Here is a 21,216-nt window from a genome sequence, read left to right as displayed (position 1 = left end):
ACTTTGGTTTCTGTCCTAATTGATCCCTTAAATGGTTTGACATCTGGTTACATTAAAAACTGTGGGAGAAATCATTATTTAAAAAGAAAACCCATAAAGGGCAGCAACTGCTTCTACTTCCTTTTAACATTATTGAAGTTTAGGACCAGTTTTAATTAAACATTTTCTCATGGATTCCAGTCTCTCCCCCACTCCCCCATTCTTCTTCTTCTAGCTAGGCAGATGGTCAGACAATCAGATGGTTCTGCTTTGAAGGCAAAGAAGTAAATGGTGGAACTGAGCCTGCTATGTGGAAGCCACGTTGGAGCTCTGGGCAAAATTTGCTAGGAATTCAAAATTCAACACTAGGACATGGAATAAAAAGCAGAAACCATATGAATAGATAGAAAGAGAGTGTGTAAAATCTACAGCCTATCCTGGTGCACATTCAAGCTATAGACCAGGGGTGGCTAACAGTCCTCAGGCACGAGGCACATTGACACAAAGTTTTTAAAGGATACGTTGTGGAAGTCAAGAGTAGCAGTCTCAAAAAGAAGATGGCGGCCGAGAGGTCAAAAAATGTTTGCCATTACAATAGGGAACCCATGATAGAGGTCAGTTTAAAAATTGTGAGGGGACCTTGTGGTATCACAATGGGGTACCTATGAGAGCAATTAGTAAAAAATAATAATAACAACAATAATTTTTAATGGATGAAGTTGAGGGGGCAACAAAAAAAAAACTTTTGGCATCAAGAGCACAGTGGGGAACCCATGGGTTCATCAAACAAATCTTTAAACTATTTATAGTTTTACTTTATTTATTTCTACCAGTTTGGAGAGTTGGGGGGGGGCAGTAAAAACATACTGAGGGTCATATGTAGCCTTCAGCCTTTGTTGTAGATAATGGATTTTGTGGTGTGTTTTGAATGGAAGCATACAGATATGTAGGTTTTCAATATAGAGTGGTATTTATGCATGCCCATTATACAGCTGCACAGCGGTTCTGGTGCTGAGTCAGTACACTTCTCATACCTAGGCCAGCAATGAAGATGCTTGCATTTGGTAGGCATTCGACACTGAGAAGAGAAATTTCTTACTTGGGACAAATTTGCTTCCATGGCGACATTTTTTAGGATGATGGGGTTGTGTGCTTGCTTCCTTAGAAAAGCTGAATTAGTAATCTTTTCATCCTGGTACAGAAGAATGTTAGCCTGGCTGCAGGTGAAAGGAAGGAGATCAACGTGACAGATGGTTAAGAGCGTTCATGAATTAAACAGTACGCCAAGAATAGAACAACTGAATTTATGAAACTCATTCAGAAAGAAAATGGAAGGCTGGCTTGCCGAGGTGAAGAAGGCATGGCTGACAGGCTAGGAAACTCTCATTCCCCCACAGGTGTTGCTTTCAGAACCCAAAATGTTCTTTTTATTCAGAGGGAGAAACAGCAGCTATAGTATTCAAGGTCTCTTGTGACCTCAAACGGCTACAATTTTCTCAGCCTTTGCTTGCCTGGGTGTTGGGAGTGGGGCGAGGGAGGGGACACAAGTTTCCTGCCTGCTACTGCTGCTGTTCATTATGCCATAATTTTACAGGTTAATACAGATGGTACCCCAAAAGGTACTGAAGCATTTGGAAAGGACAAAGACTAGAATTTACAAGTCAAACCAAGAGTTTACTCTTTCATAGGAGTCTTTCAGACCAAGAGCCACACTCCATTGGAGGGTGGGGCCAGAGAGGAAGCAGCGAGTGGAGCAATGGATATGGCTTTGTATCAGGGCCGGCCCACCCATGTGGTAGGGAAGACATTTATTAGTTTGGTATGTTCTTGCTTTTATTGTGTATTTTGTGTTTTTAATTTGCATTTTTTTTATGCTGTAAACCGCCCTGAGGTATTTGGATGAAGGGCGATATACAAATTTAATAATTGGGGGAGGGGGGAAGGAGGTGTTGTGAGGCAGTTGCCTCAGGTGGCAGATTGGGAGACAACGAACGGGAGAGGTGGCAGATCTGAGGCGCATGCCACTGCCTCCACCACCACTGCTTGCTCCTCCTCCTCCGCTGTTGCCACTGCCTACTCCTCTCCAGCTTTCTTTCTTTTTTCCCGTGACAACTTTGATGGGGGCAGCCTTAGCGGCAGTAAGCCATTTTCTGTTTCGCCTCAAGCAGCAAAACATCCCGAGCCGGCTCTGCTTTGTACATTAGGCTACATAGTTACATTTCATTCACACAAAATTCACTAGGTTACACACGGTTACACACACACACAGTGTGTAAAATTTCACTGCCTTGGGAGATGCTTTCCACAAGCAGGATGCAGAAAACATACTGCCGACTCTATATTGCTATTGTTAATTCAGCATGTTTTTCTCTGTGTTAATGGCAGAAACATACCGTCAGAATAACAAGATAAGCAGTGCGGTTTTATTAACCAAAGCTCTCAATTTGAAAAGGACCTAACAGAGAAGTTGGGGGGGGGGGAGAGAGAATCTCATGGATGTATATGATTTTGTTGGAATGGGAAACCAAAGATGAAATGGTTAAATCTGCCATGATACACTGGGCTGGAGATGTGGGATGTAATATCAAGATGGAGTCGTGGGGAAAATTGTGGAAATCAAATTTGAAATTCCCAGCACATTATCCTCTGAAAGAAAATTTTATGAAAATGATTCATAGATGGCATCTGACACAAAGCAAATGAGCAAAAATGTATAAATCTGAGTCAGGTATCAGTTGGAAATGTAAAGAAGTAGAAGGTACATTTTACCATATGTGGTGGACATGTAGAGTGGCTAAGGATTTGGGGGAGGTGGTCTATAATGAGGTAAAAAAATATTTAAAGTGACTCTTCCAAAAAAAACAAAAAAAACTAGAAGCACTTCTTTTAGGGATACCTGGGGCAGATATACCAAAAAGGCAGATAAACTTATTTTTATATGCAACTTATTTTTATATGCAAAGGTACTGTGCGTGCAAAAATGGCGAGAAGAGGTGGTACCTACAAAAGAAGAGTGGCAATTAAAATTGACGGAATATGCCAAATCGGCAAATATAGCTATGAAAATTAGAGAAAAGGAAGAGGAAGATTTTAAGGAGGATTGGGAGATATTTGCAGAATATCTAAAGCTCTATTGTAAACATGTAAAATTGCAAGTAGGATTTGAATAAAGAACAGCACTAAAATATGTATCTGAGAATAAGCAGAAAGGATAAAGCATAGAGTAATTATAATATGCAGCAATATTAGAGAATATGGGGAAACCATGGAGGGGTAGAGGGGAAGCCAAATGGTAAATGAATATTAAATAGAAAGTATGTATTGTGTATTAAATTTGTAAACCTTTGAATTTCTAAATGATTTTAAAAGAAAGAAAAGGAAATGTAGTTAGAATATGCAATAAAATGATTGGGAGAGGATGGAACATGTTTAAAAGAGATAATTGGAATGAGAATTAGTTGTTCCTATGAATTTTGGACTTTGAATTTTCAGGTGTGCTGTCCTTCAAGACGTTTTGGGGGCCGTCTTTCCTATTCATAAGCTTCTGTCTACCTGAATCCTTTGTCTGTAGCTCAAAATGCAGAGTAAATCCAAAAAAGTATTTTCTCAGTTTTAAAAGTTATTCCCTGCCCAAGAAAAAAAACCTCCTTTCTTCTTGGGGAGCTACAATCTCTCCTAGAGAATTTAGTTTATTTAAGCTCTGTGGGTAGTTTTATTTTATTTTTTTGTTTAAGGTTCTGAATGGAAACTTAATGTTCCATATCTAATTAGCAATTTTGCCTGCACCTGCCCCATATCTCTTTCTCTCTGCCTCACACTGTCATCCCTCTGACCATCTGCTGTTCCAACGTCCTTGCAGACAGCAGCAGCTATATGTCTGGGCAGCTCTGTGCCCATGTGTGTCTGGGGGGAAACAATTTAAAGACAAGAAGAGGCTTATTTCAAATTCAGATGTCAGTGCCCTTGAAAACAGCAGGAGGGTCGAGTGCCAGCTACATTCCTCTGTGCCCAGAAGTTTTTTTGTTTTGTTTTTTAATGCCCTGAGAAGTAATCTGAGCAGTTCCTTGGCATCTTTTGTTAGGCTGTAAGCTATTCACAAAATACAGGAGCTTTTGTTTGTCCTAGGGAGTGCTCCACATGGCGATTTTGCCAATCCTCAGGCATTCAGAAACAAGGAGGCAGCTTTCCCAAATTCAAACCTTGGTCGTGAAAACCTGGTGAAGTAGGAATAATGCAAATGGATGGAACTAGCTTCCAAGTAATGTTGCTGGGTGTTCACAAGTCATTTAGCGCTCAGTGTGTGTGTGTGTGTGTGTGTGTGTGTGTGTTTGTGTGTTTTACATGTACGGTAGCTCTGGTGACAGCCGTCCAGTAGCAACTTATTTGTTATGCAGAATCAGCAAATCATTAGGCTTTAAGCCTTTGGGTTATCTTAGAACCACATTTTCTGTATTTCCTCAGATGATGTTAATTCTAGTACAGTATATATTGTTTCTAGAAGTATGCAAGAAATAAGGTACCCCTGAAGACACTCTGAAGTGGGCATTTTAGAGCTCTGGTTTTGTTTTGTTTTTTTATCCTACAGATCACTAAAGAGGGAGCAGATGATCTTGTGCACATGTGCATTGTTTTTGTGCAAGGGAGCCTTTGACAGGTAATCAGAAATGATGTTCTGTCCTTGTAGTCTGTAATGGGCTGTGCTACTTATGTTTTTCCTCTGAAACAGACTAGACTTCTTAACTCTTCATCCTGTACAATATCCAACCCCTTCCAAATATATATGCAGAGTTAGACTATAGTGTATGACAGTGCTGGTGAGAGTGCCCCCCCCCCATATATCCATTCTTTTGTTCTGCCAGTTCTCCGGAACAGCAACATGAAATTTGGCCCAATCTGGGCCCCTCTTCATACACATCAGCAGGAAAATAAAATAAAATTCCTTCTGTAGCATCTTAAAGACCAACTAAGTTTTTATTTTGGTATGAGCTTTCGTGTGCATGCACACTTCATCAGATACACAAAAGCTCATACCAAAATAAAAACTTAGTTGGTCTTTAAGATGCTACTGAAGGAATTTTTTTATTTTGCTTTGACTCAGACCAACACGGCTACCTACCTGTAACTAGAACTATCAGCAGGAAAATTAACTACGACCTCCAAAATTGGGATGTTCTCCAAACCTGTGCCAAAGTTTTGTAGTGATTTGCAGTGCTCCATGAACTGAGCAACTGATACATCAAACTCGGGGTTTGTGCTTAATATTGGTTTGGAGAGGATCCCAAATTTGGGGGTTCATAGAGACATCACCTTGCTGACAAAGGTCCGTATAGTTAAAGCTATGGTTTTCCCAGTAGTGATGTATGGAAGTGAGAGCTGGACCATAAAGAAGGCTGATCACCGAAGAATTGATGCTTTTGAATTATGGTGCTGGAGGAGGCTCTTGAGAGTCCCATGGACTGCGAGAAGATCAAACCTATCCATTCTTAAGGAAATCAGCCCTGAGTGCTCACTGGAAGGACAGATCCTGAAGCTGAGGCTCCAATACTTTGGCCACCTCATGAGAAGAGAAGACTCCCTGGAAAAGACCCTGATGTTGGGAAAGATGGAGGGCACAAGGAGAAGGGGACGACAGAGGACGAGATGGTTGGACAGTGTTCTTGAAGCTACGAACATGAGTTTGACCAAGCTGCGGGAGGCAGTGGAAGACAGGAGTGCCTGGCGTGCTCTGGTCCATGGGGTTACGAAGAGTCGGACACGACTAAACAACTAAACAAAAATAAGTTAATGTTAAATATGAGCACCGTGTTTGATGTAACAATTGCTCAGTTTGTGGGGCACTGCAAAATGTGGCGTTTTCGCTGCAAAATGCTCCCCCCCCCAAAAAAAAACCCCCTGCAAAACCTTGGCACCCGTTTGGAGCCCAAAGTTTGGGGTTTGTAGTTAATGTGGCCCACATCAGCATGTAAGCAGAGCCCCTTTACAATCCAGCTGAATTCAGGAATGACTGCAGGACTGACTTCTGTCTGTATTGGTGGCAGCGCACCCACCACCCCATGCATTCTTTCAACACATGGAGGGGCCATATGAACCCCGTAGGTGCTGTCTATAGATAAGACTTTTGTCTTGCAACAGGTTCTGTCTGTCGAGGCAGATAAACTGCCTGTTTCTATTTCAAATGTAGAAATGCTTCTGGTTGCACTACTAGAAGAGCCACAGCGGGAGAAAGAGGCTGTGCTTTTAGCATGTGCCAAAATGTGTCATCAAAAGTATCTGCTTAGGTTGCACTTTCAGGCATATTGGGAAGGATCATGGGGAAGGTCTGTGGGACAATTGCTTTCAAAGTAACAAGAAAAATCTGTAGGTTGATCACAGTTGTTTTGCTGATTCATGTTTTCCTTGCCAAATATTTTAGATGATTCACTTGGTAGATATTTCTACGAAGTTTGAGCACCTGGGGGAATCCATATGTGTGTATAGATGTAGATATCTGAGGAGTGGAATAGTCTGTTTAAGAAGGTTTCTCGAAACAAAATAAAAAAAAATTCTTTCCAGTAGCACCTTAGAGACCAACTAAGAAGGTTTCTGTTCATTCAGGTGGTTTTATGTAAGAAAGGACAACAGTAGGATTGAATTTTATTATGTATCATTACTGTTATTTAAAGCCAGGCATTTAGTAGTTAGTCTTTAAAAACATATTCCTTTTACTTAGCTTTTAATTATGGTTCTGACTAGAAGGCAGCAACAGCTGAGGCTGCAAGCAATTTGGAAAGTAAATTGTTCCTCCATTTATAAGCAAAAGCTACAATTCCCCCACATACCTCAAACTCTAATCAGAAATGCAGATTTTTTTTCCCCCTGCAATGAATCAGCATGAAGAGGTTTTTAAAGAAACAAAATCCCATTCCAAGTGGCTAACTGTGTCATACTCTTTCCAGAAGGCTGAGGTCAGAAGCCAAGAAAAGGCACAGGAGATAACATGAATGAATTGGTGGTCTTGTGATTTGTCCCACAATCACTTCTTGATGCTTTGGATGATAATGCATGGCTTCCTAGTGTGGGACCTTTCTTCACCTCCAGTTCTAAAGTCTTGAGAATTGGTCTGACAGAAACCAGAAGATCCATTTAACAACCCAAACCATCATTTAATGGTATTTTATCATTCTCGCCTACTTGTTATATGTCCACAACAAGATTGTTTGTTTCCACTTATGGTACAGACTCTTAGCACTTTGTAAGCTCTTGGTCTCCCTGACATTTTACCTCACTTGAATTGTGCTCAGGGATCTCTATAGATTTCTTTTCCCATATTGTTAGCAAGACAGTCTAAGAGCCACTGTCCATTTTCACTGGGCATTTACAAAGCTCCCTCTTAAATGCATTGTCTTCCCCGTTTGTATTTATTATTACATTTATACCCAACATTTCCTCCATGGAGTTCAAGGTGGCTCTCCCCTTCTACATTTTATCCCCACAACAACCCTGTGAGGTAGGTAAGGCTGAGATACAGTGACGGGCTTTTACCCAGTGAGCTTCATGACTGAGTGGAGATTTGAACCCTTGTCTTCTGGGTCGTAGTCCAACGCTCTAACCACTACACTGCCCTGGGTCTGTTGTTTCTTCTAAGGTTATTATCTTTCTCTTTTTGCACTGCAGAAAATTGAACTTTCTTTTTTTTAAGGGAAAAAAAAGAAAGTTCCATTTTCTGCAGTGCAAAAAGAGAAAGATTTTTTTTAAAAAAAGAATGGAACTCCTTGGATTATCTCCTCCTCCTTCATTTCCAAGATGAATTGTTACCATGTGTGCACTGATTTATTCTGCAGGTGAGCCTATGACTGTACATCAGTAGTAGTAGTAGTAGTAGTAGTTAATTAAATCTGTATACCACCCTTCATCCGAAGATCGCAGGGTGGTTCACAACAAAAAAAATACAAAATAAAAACAACATAAACAAATAACCGCTCTCCCACAAACACATGTAAAAGGCCATTGACTGTTTAATCGGCCAGGATAATTAACTATGAGCCCCAACAATTTGGATCCTCTCCAAATCTGTGCGAATATTTTGCAGTTGTTCTGCAGCAAAAACCCAAAAATTCAACAGTGTCCAAATCACTTCAAACCAGTGCCAAAATGGCAATGGTTTTGCTGTGTTTGCAGTGAAAACCACCCATTTTACAGCACCCCACAAACTGAGTACAGTGGTACCTCGGTTTACAAACACAATTGGTTCCGGAAGTCTGTACTTAACCTGAAGCGTACTTAACCTGAAATGAACTTTCCTATTGAAAGTAATGGAAAGTGGATCAATCCGTTCCAGACAGTCCGTGGAGTACTTAAACTGAAGCGTACTTAACCTGAAGCGAAATTTCCCATTGAAAGTAATGGAAAGTGGATTAATCTGTTCCAGACGGGTCCGCGCGTACTCAACCTGAGGTGTACATAATCCGAGGTATGAGTGTAATTGGTTCAGGAAGTCCGTACTTAACCTGAAGCAAACTTTCCCATTGAAAGTAATGGAAAGTGGATTAATCCGTTGCAGACAGGTCCGCGGAGTACTTAAACTGAAAATACTCAAACCGAGGTGTACTTAAACCGAGGTATGACTGTAGTTGATACTCAAAAGGAGGGTCTTAGCTATCATTCCAAAACCCAACATTTATTCCAAATCTGTTGCAAAGTTTGGCAACAGTTTAGCAGCAAAGGCCTGGTTACACAGAAACATTTTTGTCTGGCACCTAAAAGATATGGAATGAAGGTGCCAGGCAAGCCTACCTGGGCAGGGTATTAGGCACATAGGCACAGACTCACATTACCGGTATTTCCCTGCCCTGCAGTCTGTATGCAGAATGTCCCAGGTTCAATTCCCAACATCTCCAGGTGGGGCTGGGAATGTCCTCTGCCTAAAAGCCTGGAGGGTCACTGCCATTCTGTGAACTAGGTGGACCAATGGTCTGGCTCAATATATGGCAGCTTCCTGTGCTCCAATGCTTCTATAGTGCTTTGGTTGTAAAAAGACTGTAAAAAACCTCACCTGCTTAGCCACACAGCACTGTCGCACCTTCTAGAGCAAAGGGAACAGAGTGAGATGTACATACACACATAGGTGCTACATCCTCTGAAGCAAAAAAAATGTCAATTGCATTGGTCCATGCAGTTTATAGTTGAAGGATATTGTTAAATACCCCCTAAGGCAGATTTGCCAGCTTGTTCTTTGAAACCTGTTGGCTACCTCTGCACGATATGCCATTCACCTGCAGATATTCCCATGAATGAGTTTTCATCTCCATGTAGTGGTTCTTTCTAGAGTATATAATGCAGGAATTAGTCAAACTGCACATTACGATTATGTATAGTTTGGCTTTCATGTTTATTCCCCCCCCCTTTAATAGCAGTCACAAGAGGTCTTAAGCAGGATTGGGGCCATTGTGCTGGTGGAGGGTTGGTTTTTTTAAACCCTCTACCCCTGCACCCATTGAAAGCTCCATCTGCACGGGAAGGGAAGTTGTCACTGGTGCCGATGAAGTTCCTCTCTGTACACAAATACAGCTCGAGGGTGAGTGTGTGTGACGATTTTCATTGGGATACCACCATGAAGATATAAGGGATTTTAAAAGAACAAAACCAAAAAAACCCTCTCCAGACACATTGCAGCCCCAATCCTGACTTTTTTTTGGGGGGGGGGGTACAGCAGCTATTTAAAGATAAAATAAAAGTGCAAGGCCCAACCCCGCACTTAATGTAATGTTTATATAGTTCAGCAAAGTTAAGATCTAGATAGACCCTGCTCTCAGGGTTATACTTTTAGAAACTAGATACTCAATGGGAAATGAGTGGAGGGAAATGATTAGAGGGAGATTAGTCTGAGACTTGCATTTTAGATTCAGTCAGGTTCAGGTTGGTCTTACTAGGACCCTGAAGACGTCACATGAAAATCAAAGAAAATTCATGGGCTGAGGTAGTATCCATAAACTACTTGCCATGTGAAGGAAACTGGTGTCTTGGTGCGACTGTAGTTTACAGCAACTTTTGGTGGGGACTGGATAATTCGAACAGACTTCAAAACAGCCTAGATGAAAATCCACACACTTAAATAGGTGGTATGGGATATACTGTATGTGAAACATTTGACCTACATCAAATTTTGGGCCATTGGCGTACTACATATTTGAACCAGTCTTTGTGTACATATGAATCTGGAAGGGTTTTCTGTTTGGTTTGTTCCTTCTGTTGCTGTAGTACTTTTTAAAAGAAATATTTTATAGCATGCTTCAACCATATTCTCATGCTGGCTTACAAAAAGAATAAACTAAAGGACATATCAGTCTAGAAGGACTGGTGAGGGGCTTTTAAAATGGTTTTTTTTTTAACTAAATCCACCAAGGGTCAACTTCAAGGACAAATCTGGGAGGTTTTGTGGGTTCCCAAACTCGGGAACACTTCCCTAAAATCTCCTGTATGGTCCCCTCATCAGACTATGAGTATGAGGGATGTTTTTCCCTGTGGGTTTTGGTGTAATAAACCCCAGGGCCAACTTTTCAGTTTCCAAAGCTCTCCTTACCTCCCAACAATCCACCTCTCTGCAGAGAGGGGTCCGAACAGAAAGGTCTGTTGGAAATTAGGGCATAAGGGGTGTGTGAGAGAAAAGCTTTTTTCATACCAAAGGGACTGATGTTAGAGCAGGTCTCCTGATGAGAAGGAATGGCTCTCTCCACCCCCCTGCTGAGATAATGGGATAGTGAGAAGGAATATACAGCAGGGACTCATGGTGTTCAGGGAAGGGCATGAGAGTTAGTCTTTGACCTGAGGTGAGCAAATTGCTGCCTTTTGTCCCCTTGCATTGTATTGGGAACAGAAGAGGAAATAGCTGCATTCCAGACATTACCATGTCAATGTAAACAGCAGAGGGGAGGGGGAGGGGGAGGAGAGGAAGGCAGTGTGTGTGTGACTTTATACAAAGGGATGCCTGTCTCCCTCCCCAGAGCCCCACCCATGTTATTAAGAAAAATAATTTTGCTTTGACATGCAACGAAGGCTACACTTAAACATAAAAATGACATTGATGTTGACACTAAAGCTACAAAATCACACGCATCTAGGGACAGAGTTTACTCCTCACCAACTGGGGTCATGCGAAAAACACATTTTCAAAAGCGTGTGACAAAATGTTGCACTGCTCACAAAGCAGCAACCAGAATTGTTCTAGGCTGGGAGCAAATAATTCTGCCCACCTGTGCAGAAGGCATGCTGAGAAATGCCGCAGAGAGCCTACAAAGAACAGTGGCTTTAATGCAGACATCGTTTTCTGAACTCGGGGAAACAGGTTTGGCCTATTCAGAAACAAAACAATAGCATATGAATATATATTTTCAAAGCATATGTAATTGAGAGATCCTGTTATATACAAATCTAGCCCAAAGTGACAAAAAATGTCTTAGTAACAATTTCCTATTTCAACTGAAGCATAAGGCCAATAAATGTGTGCAGAAAAAGTGTGTGATTAGAATGCAGATATAAGCTTCTTTCTATCATGCTCCACATTTTCCCACAATTGAACTTGAAGCAGCATATATTAGGCTCTCATCCAGGAAATGACCAGGCGCTCACCTGCTTACCACTGTAAGGGGTGCTGCACCATATGCCCTTAGACCACTGGTGGGGAATCTCCAGCCTGTGAGCCCAGTTAAGCCTAATAGGGGTCCGATCTCAGACCATGAGTCCTCAAACCCACTGACACCACACCTGATGCCATACTATAGGTACAGGTAGGAGCATCAGGGTAGCCAAAATAGTACCCCCCCCCCGATCAGCCTTTCTCAACCTTGGGTCATAGAATCATAGAATCATAGAGTTGGAAGAGACCACAAGGGCCATCCAGTCCAACCCCCTGCCAAGCAGAAAACACCATCAAAGCATTCTTGACATATGCCTGTCAAGCCTCTGCTTAAAGACCTCCAAAGAAGGAGACTCCACCACACTCCTTGGTAGCAAATTCCACTGCCGAACAGCTCTTACTGTCAGGAAGTTCTTCCTAATGTTTAGGTGGAATCTTCTTTCTTGTAGTTTGAATCCATTGCTCCGTGTCCGCTTCTCTGGAGCAGCAGAAAACAGCCTTTCTCCCTCCTCTATATGACATCATTTTATATATTTGAACATGGCTATCATATCACCCCTTAACCTTCTCTTCTCCAGGCTAAACATACCCAGCTCCCTAAGCCGTTCCTCATAAGGCATCGTTTCCAGGCCTTTGACCATTTTGGTTGCCCTCTTCTGGACACGTTCCAGCTTGTCAGTATCCTTCTTGAACTGTGGTGTTATTGGACTACAACCCCCCATCATCCCTAACCACTGGTCCTGCTAGTTAGGGATGATGGGGGTTGTAGTCCAACAACACCTGGAGACCCATGGTTGAGAAAGTCTGCTCCAGATGATGTGGGCTGCAGCTCTCATCATCCCTGACTATTGCCCATGCTGGTTGGGAGGGACTGGTGGAAGTTGTAGTTCACAACACCTGGAGGGTACCAAGTTGCTTATCCCAGGCCTACACGTGCTCTTTTTCTGCTAAATATGTTTAGCAACAACAAATATGTTGAGCAACAACAAATGAGCAAGAATGTGAATGAAGATTGCAGAGGCTTGGATCACTCAGTGGTTGATGCTTATCAGCCTATTCCAAAACCCTTCAACTAAGGCTTTTCTGTTGTGTTCCAGAGGTAGCATCTGTTTAGTGGCATCTCTCATTTCCATACAGAACAATGAAAAGTTGGAAGGTGAATGAGGCTTCTTCGTATTCAAAGATAATTGTGCTGAGGCAGGATACATAAGGGAACATGCTGTCTCCTATAAATCAGTATTGCACATTGTCTTTGAAACATCGACTGCAGCTGCTTCTGAGTCTGGAGGGCCAAGCGGACAGAGAGAATTGGAAACTCATCCATCGCACAAAGGTCAAAAGATGAGTTTTCCACTTTCCACAATCTGCAGTGCACTCTTGCTTCATTTCTATTGTGTCCTGTGCTTTATTTTCAAGGCAGCTTTGACTTGGCTCTATCCACAGTGATTATGCAAAAACAAAACGGAACCTGAAACTACCTAATCGACACACTGGAAAGTAATCTACAACCCTCTTGATGTGTTGGGCTGTGACTTCTGTAGTTTTAGTGGAGCGTTCAAGCTTGGTGTAGCCACCTGAGAATGATTCCATGCCAAGCTGGAGATATTTCCAACCCTACACTCCCAGAATTTTTAACTCATTCTAAATTGGCCTTGTGCAATGGATTTGCTGGATCCATGCAGTGATGTGTGTTTTAAACTCTGGCACAGTGAACCTCCTCAAAGGCCAAGGCCAAGCAGATCAAAGGAAAACGGAGGAAGTGTAGTGACATAAGACCCAACAGGAAGGAAGAGAGATAGCTATTCCTAAGGAATAAGACAGTGGCTAAAAGGGGATAGTTCATGGTTGCCCTGATCACTTGTGCAAGAGATCACCTGGAAGCACACTTGGTGTCAACAGGTGTGTCATTTATTTGCCCAGGTGTATGCAACTTATTATATCACCTTTTGATGGAGGATGTGCAACCCACCCCACAGTTTTTAATAGTTTGGTAGTTCCTTCTTTGGTTTTTAAGTGCTGTTATTCTTTATGATGAATGGTTCCATGATGGTTGTTGTTGTTGTTGCTACATTTATCCCACCTTCTATCCAGGGAGCATGATGTCATGCACATGTCTCCATCCCTCCATTTTATCCCCACAACAACCTCGAGAGGGAGGTTAGGCTGAGAAATAGTAACTAACCAAGGTCACCCAGTGAGCTTTTTTGGCTGAATGAGGATTTGGATCCTGGTCTCCCAGGTCCTAATAGGACTCTAACCACTACACCAAACTCACTTTCTTTAATTGAATGTTTGTGTTATGCATTGGATTCTAGGATTCACTATGATTAAGAGCAGTTTAGGAACATCTTTAAACAAACAAATAAGATACAAGAGCATAGAATCTCTGCTCTACTACACCAATGTATTGGAACTGATTCAATGTGCAAACAATTATTATTCTTTAGTACATTTTTGTCCCACTGTTCATGCAAGGAACTCAGGTTGGCATATGTGAATCCCCCTACTTTATCCTCACAACAAGTCTGTGAAATACGTGAAGCTGAGAGCTAGTGCCTAGCCCAAGGTCATCCTACACCACACTGGCTGTAAAGGGGTTGGGAGAAGATGGTTCCCCCCTCTGGAAGTAGGTGTTGAGTAGTTCTGCCTTCTCTGTGTCACACAATAGCATTTCTCCCTCCTACCACTTGGTTGTTCTTCCTTTTACTTCTGACATAGCTGAAGCATAGCTGCCAAGTACCCCATTTTCCCCGGGAAACCCCCGTATTTTCTTACCGTTTCCCGCAGGTGCCCCAAATGGCAAAATACCCCGTATTCCCCTGGATTACAGAGCTCCTGCCGGTGGCCATGTTCTTCTGGTGCTGCGCCGGCACCGGAAGTCACGTCTATGCACTTCTGGACATGCGTAGAAGTGACTTCCGATGCTGCTGTGCCCATTTCCAAAATGTCTGCACTGCCAGAAATCACTTCTACGCACTTCCGGACATGCATAGAAGCGACTTCCGATGCCGCTGTGCCCATTTCCAAAATGTCTGCACTGCCAGAAGTCACTTCTACACATGTCCGGAAGTGCATAGAAGCGACTTCCAGTGCCGCAGCGCTGCTGATCCCGGAATTTTCAATCTGGAACTTGGCACCTATGAGCTGAAGACACCTTTATTATTATTATTTTTAACCTCTCTTGCAAGCCTGAGCTCATTCTGAGCTTTAGGCAGCCTGACCTTTACCCTGCAACTGTTGGCTACTTGTGTATATTCCTCCTTTGTGATTTCCCCTTTCTTCCCTTTCTTATAGCTCCATTCCTGTTAAAAAAAGTAATGTCCATAAACATCTGTTTTGTTGCAGGTCCCATTTGTTACTTAGCAGTATTTCTGAAAATGTATCACTGGAACTGTCCTACTAGCGAATAATCTTTCAGTCTCAAAGTTACTGGTAGGAGCAAGAAAATGCATCATTCTGAATATTCATGATGCAGATGTTTGTGACATCATCACAGCAGTATGTGAAATTTAAATATTAACTTCCATCTGTGGAAACACCCTTGGATTACAGTGCATATATTTACACAGCCACCTCTTCCTTTAGCCCATGTCATTTAACTGAAACACATGCCACAATAAAAATGATTCCGTAACTGATTACACAAGTTCACGTCACAACAAACCTGTTCATCTCTGGTATGTTGAAAACATTAACCTAACGTGGTTTATGCATGACGAGCAGGTAGGAATCCTAATTTTAAAATGTGCTGTTGACGTAATTTCAAAACTGGGGTGGCTAATACTTGAGGTCCCAAGAGACTGTCAATCAAAGTTGTTTTATGTTTAAGTGGAACACCAATCTCTTGATCACCTATAAGGATCACCATTACCAAGCCATAAGTGGTACATGTCCAGTTAGGATCGCCAGGATCTTGTCTGAAGATAGTGCCAATACTTTACATCCATTAAACATGCACATCCTGCCCCAATTCTCTTCTAGTCATCCCCATACTCCTCCCACACTTGTTTGGGGTCAAACTAGGACCCTGCTGCTTTCAGCAAGAGATTAGATTAGATGAGGATATTCTGTGTCCTTTTCTTAGTGCCTTTGTACTTTATCATCTCCAAGCAATGCTATGATAACCCTAATAAACCTGTCATTTAGGCCAGTAGCCCCATATAATGAATGGGCCCACCAGAAAATTGAACAGACACCTTGGCAGTGCACCATTATGGAAGATGAATGTAAAGGGGTCAGCAAACTTTTTCAGCAAGGGGCCAGTCCACTGTCCCTCAGACCTTGTGGGAGGCCAGACTATATTGGGGGGGAGGGGAATGAACGAATTTCCTATGCCCCACAAATAACCCAGAGATGCATTTTAAATAAAAGGACACATTCTACACATGTAAAAACACACCAGATCCACGGGTCGGATTTAGAAGGCAATTGGGCCGGATACAGACCCCCCCCCCCCGGGTCTTAGTTTGCCTACCCATGGATTAATCCCTTCCTTACATTGTAATCCTAAACACATTTACAAGCAATCAAGTTTTGTTAAAATCAGTTAACTTTACTTCCAGATAGATGTGTTTTTTACTTGATAGTGATCTCCATGTGTTAAATAGGAATACTGAAAATATAGAAAGGTGTTTCCTGTGCCTCCTTCCCAGTTCTGCAAGCTGAAGCCTGAGCATTTCCCAGAAGTTATGTAACACTAAAAAATAAGCAAGTTTCCAATGACTAGGACTAGGCTGAGAGATATACTTATTGTATGTTTATATGTCTTTCTTAAATATTTCTTTTCAAAGGGATATTGCCAGCTTCGTGCCTTGGGCTCTTCCACACAATCAGCTCATTGTACCATAAATGCACTTCTGTTCCTCATTTGTCGCACCTACACCTCATGACTTTCCTCATGGTTGTGCTTCTGTTGCCTGCATTTCTGCTGCCAAACACTCAAAGCCACAGTATTTTCTATCTATCAAAGTAGAGCACTTCCATAAAAAGCCATTATCATAATGCTCACCACATGAAATGTGGGTGCATGAGTGCTGGGAGCGATAATCAGCTATTATTTCCAACATGGTTAGTGATCAGCCATGCAACTTATCATTTGCACCAGAAGGTGCAAGAAAAAATAAATACCAGTGGCCTATTAGGAAACTTTACTGCTTTGTTTTCTAGGGTTGATCTAATCCCTTAGAGGCTTTGTTCTGCCAAAGATAACACGTAATAAACAAAAGTATCTTCTCCTTTATGCCTGCACCTATATTCTAATCCAACGTTGTCTTCAGCCTTCAGTCTAATCCTTAGTCACAAAATCAAAATCTATTCCATCTCCTTGGCTGTCTGTCCTCAGAGTAAAGCAGGAAATATTTGGAAACTTGCCATCTTGAGGGAAGAGCAGGAAAGGGGAGAGGAATTCCCAAGCCACCCCCTGGAATGTTCCTGCAAGTCAAAGGATATTGTGCCTTTTTGTTAGTTGCAAACAGCCATCACCTGTCAAATGGGGGCAGATGGGGGGGGAAGAGAAGCTTCATTGTGGGGTGTGCAGTGAGAGGAGCAGATGGTAAAGGCAGGTTCTTTCTTTTTTAATCAGCCTTCTTTGGCATTAAAGACAACAGATCCTCTCACAGCTTTGATTAAATAAGATTTATTTCCACAGGCAGCTGGCAGGCAGAATGCTTATCCCCAGTCAATAAATACCCCTCCTCTACCAACAAGCTGCCTGCACTTGCCTCATACACAAATACATGAACAGAATTTCCAAGAATGAACTCCATGAATCCACAACCAAATTGTCCAGAAAACTTAGATTAAGGACTCTTCCCCATACATATAATAAGCCCTTGTACTTTTTCTTATTTGTTGGGAGATTAAACAGAAAAGGGGCTAGGTCCCCTTCTGAAAGATGCTGAGACCTCTCCCCTTCTTAACATGCAATCTTCAGGACAGAGTGTTGTTGTTTAGTCGTTTAGTCGTGTCCGACTCTTCGTGACCCCATGGACCATAGCACGCCAGGCACTCCTGTCTTGCACTGCCTCCCGCAGTTTGGTCAGACTCATGTTCATAGCTTTGAGAACACTGTCCAGCCATCTCGTCCTCTGTCATCCCCTTCTCCTAGTGCCCTCCATCTTTCCCAACATCAGGGTCTTTTCCAGGGAGTCTTCTCTTCTCATCAGGTAGCCAAAGTATTGGAGCCTCAGCTTCAGGATCTGTCCTTCCAGTGAGCACTCAGGGCCAATTTCTTTAAGAACGGGTAGGTTTGATCTTCCTGCAGTCCATGGGACTCTCAAGAGTCTCCTCCAGCACAGAGTACTGTAGTGCTTTTGTTTTTGTATTTATGAAATAACACTTCTTATGGTACCGGTAGCTGTCTTGAGCATCCCATTACTGGATGGAAAGGCAGAGGGGAAAATATTTCAATAATAATAATAATAAGCGCTTTATAAAATGGGGCCAGCAGGCTCAAGTCTGGCATGGTTCTGTGACTTGTGGCCTGGAACTTTGGTCCCACGACCCCCAGTGTCCTTGAGGCTGGCAGTAGCTACTCAGCAGAGAGGGCAAAGCACTCTGTGCCCCCTACACTCATGGATATTATCTCACCTCCTCTCAAGTCAGCCTGAAGGTTTAAGACACCTTGCAAAATTTCACAGCTTTGCAAACTGCTTTGGCTGAAAAGCAATGTACATTTTAAAAATTAAAATAAATGCTTTGGGAGATTTATCCCCTAGTATGAAGAAAGAAAAACTATTCTGGGATTGCACCCTAGGAGTCCAGCAAGAAGCATCCAAAAAATTTTTTCCAAGCAGAGCAGTTAGAGTTCTTCCTGCACTGTGAGAGCAGTGAACAATGACTAATATAATAGGGTAGCTTCATGGGAAGACAAAGGAGGAATGTGCCTTTTGGGGGGTAAAATCAAACTGTTGAAATGTTACAGTACCTGCTGTGACTGTAGAGACCAATACAAGAGAGACATGTTTTATTGCTGATGGGGCACATGAAGGCATCCGGTTGTCAGGGCCGTCTTAAGCATGCCCGGCGCCCTGGCGCCGTATTGCGGCAGATCCCTCCGCCCCCCGCCCCGTTTCCCAGTGCGACAGGCGGGTGGGTGGGCGCCGCGCACAGCGCGGCTGCTGCGGGCACAGCTGCACTGCGCCACCCAGCCTGCCGTAGGGCCGGCCCTGGGCCAGGGGGCGCTGCCCACCCCCTGTTGCGACGCCCCTGCACGCGGCAGAGGCGGCCCCAGGCCCACGCGCCTCCGGAGAGCGGCCTGAAGCCGCTGAACAGTGGAGGCGCGCCTGGGGCAGCCTCAGCCGTGCCTCTCAGCGGGCGCAGCGGCGTCCCTGGTGTCCTGGCGCCCTGGCGCAACCGGGGGCGGGCCTAGAGCCGGCCCTACCGGTTGTGCTGCTACAGATGCACCATGGGCGGTGGCCGACTTGGGGCTTTAAAATTTCAACAGCACCCTGTCATCACCTTCCCCCCTGCCACTTCTTGCCTTCCATTGTTCATCAATGTTGCAGTTTCCCCGGCGGGGCCCTCTCAGTTCAGTGTCCATTGTGGCTGAATCAGTCATACTCCCCTAAATCTACCTCTGCTGTAGTGTTTCTTCTCTCTGTGTTCCTCCTGGCAGTCATTCCTCCTCTGGTCACTGTTGTGGATACGTGACCAGTCTGATTGTCCCCAGGCACTGTGGCTGTCTACAAGGGATTCTTATAATGTTGCCGGCATTCATGTAACTTTTGCAGACCTCTTTGTAACACAGACCTGGTGCCTGAAGCCAGCTCCCTGTAGAACAGTGTTTCCCAACCTTGGGTCTCCAGCTGTTTTTTGGACTACAACTCCCATCATCCCTAGCTAACAAGACCAGTGGTCAAGGATAATGGGAATTGTAGTCTGAAAACAGCTGGCGACCAAAAGTTGGGAAACACCAAGATGGTCTCACCATCTTCCATTCTGTGGAAATGACCCAGCCAGCTTTATAGACATAATTGAGACAGGTGTATGAAAATGCTGGGAATGTGGACTTGGGAGAGCACATCTGTCCTGTCCTGTGATGTCCAAAATCTTCCTGATGCAGTGCATATGGAAGGCATTGAAATGTTGCTCCTGGCAGGTGAAAGTTGCCCATGACTCACTACCATAAAGCAGTGCAAACAACACACAAGCCTGGTAGACCTTCATCTTGGTATTGGGCATTAGCATCACATTCTCCCTTTTGGAGAGGCAAGCCAATGCCGTAGCTGCCTTGCCAATACACTTGTCCAGCTCAGCATCAACGGAGAGGCTGCTGGTTATGGCAGAATCCAGGTAGACAAATTAATCTGCCATCTCAAGCATGTGGTGATAGTTTCAGCTCTACATCCTTTGTTTTAATTATACCAAAATCAGAGGCAAATATTAATGCAAGGGCAAGTCTGGCAAAGCTGGTTACACACATCTCCATGGTTTTGTTGTTCCTTTAGAACCTTCTTTATCCGCTCTTTATCTCCCTCTAAGGGTCACCCTTAGAGATGCCATTACTGTTGGGGTACATCCAGATAGAGGTATTTTCAAGGGTCAGATATGTTGATTCAGGATGCCTGACAATGTACACAAGCCACAGGGGAAACGGGACCAATCCTCGCTAGCCTAAGCAGCACAGTAGAGATTCAGCACAGTGTATACGGTAAGTTGCAGTCACAAAGCCCTACATTGGTGGGTGCTTTTTTTGCATGGAGTATCCTCCTTCTCTGCTAAGTGTGGACTTGGATGTTTTCAGCAGCTGATGGATTGCTGAATGGGGCACAACTGTAGTAAGCCTGAGGCCTTGCCATCAGACCTTGAGGCCTGCCCAGAAAAGTAAGCAGCCCTGCCAAAGGACAGGGAAACAGCAGGAACCCCAAAATTTGGGATCCTCTCCAAAACAGCTGGAAGAGGAGAGGTGAGTGTAGAAAGTTGAGGAAGAACTGTGAGTGGAAGGAGTCATATTTGCTATCTTTTTGCATTTGTGCAACTCCACCTCTTTCAACCCCCTAAGCCGAGGAACTGGGTGTGTGAAGAGCAGCTTGTTGATTGAATAGGACACAGCTGTGGGCAGCCTGACAAATCTCATAAAAGGCAAGCTCTACCCTCAGCCAGTTCAGGGGACCAGTTCAGCTTTGCTCATGCAATAGTTGGTGAGTTTGGGATAGTAAGAGGCTGAGTGGGGAGGTCTGAGAAGCAGTTACTATCAGTACCCAGTTGTTTAGTGGTGTCCGACTCTTCGTGACCCAGTTACAGTACTGATATTGGCAAAATAAAAAAAATTCCTTCCAGTAGCACCTTAGAGACCAACTAAGTTTGTCATTGGTATGAGCTTTCATGTGCATGCACACTTCTTCACACTTTATTGGCAGTTTGTGTTGAGGGCTTCATTGCCCATTTTTGTAATTGGTGTTTTTTTTTTAATTTGCTGCATATTGCTTAAAATATATTTCCTCTATTAAACTGTACAGTAATGGTCTTAAATAAACTGGCTGTGGGGGACCTCCGCTTTCTAGAAGATGTACTTAGAATCGGCCAGGAGCAACTAAGTTATTTTTGGAGACTCCTCACAAAACAAGCTCCCCCTGCCCCCCTTTTAGAAGAAAACGTAGCTGAGTTGGGAAAAAAGGCTTAAGCAA

Source organism: Zootoca vivipara, chromosome 5 (genome assembly GCF_963506605.1).
Source record: "Zootoca vivipara chromosome 5, rZooViv1.1, whole genome shotgun sequence".
Taxonomy (NCBI): domain Eukaryota; kingdom Metazoa; phylum Chordata; class Lepidosauria; order Squamata; family Lacertidae; genus Zootoca; species Zootoca vivipara.
This window is presented reverse-complemented; position numbering follows the sequence as displayed.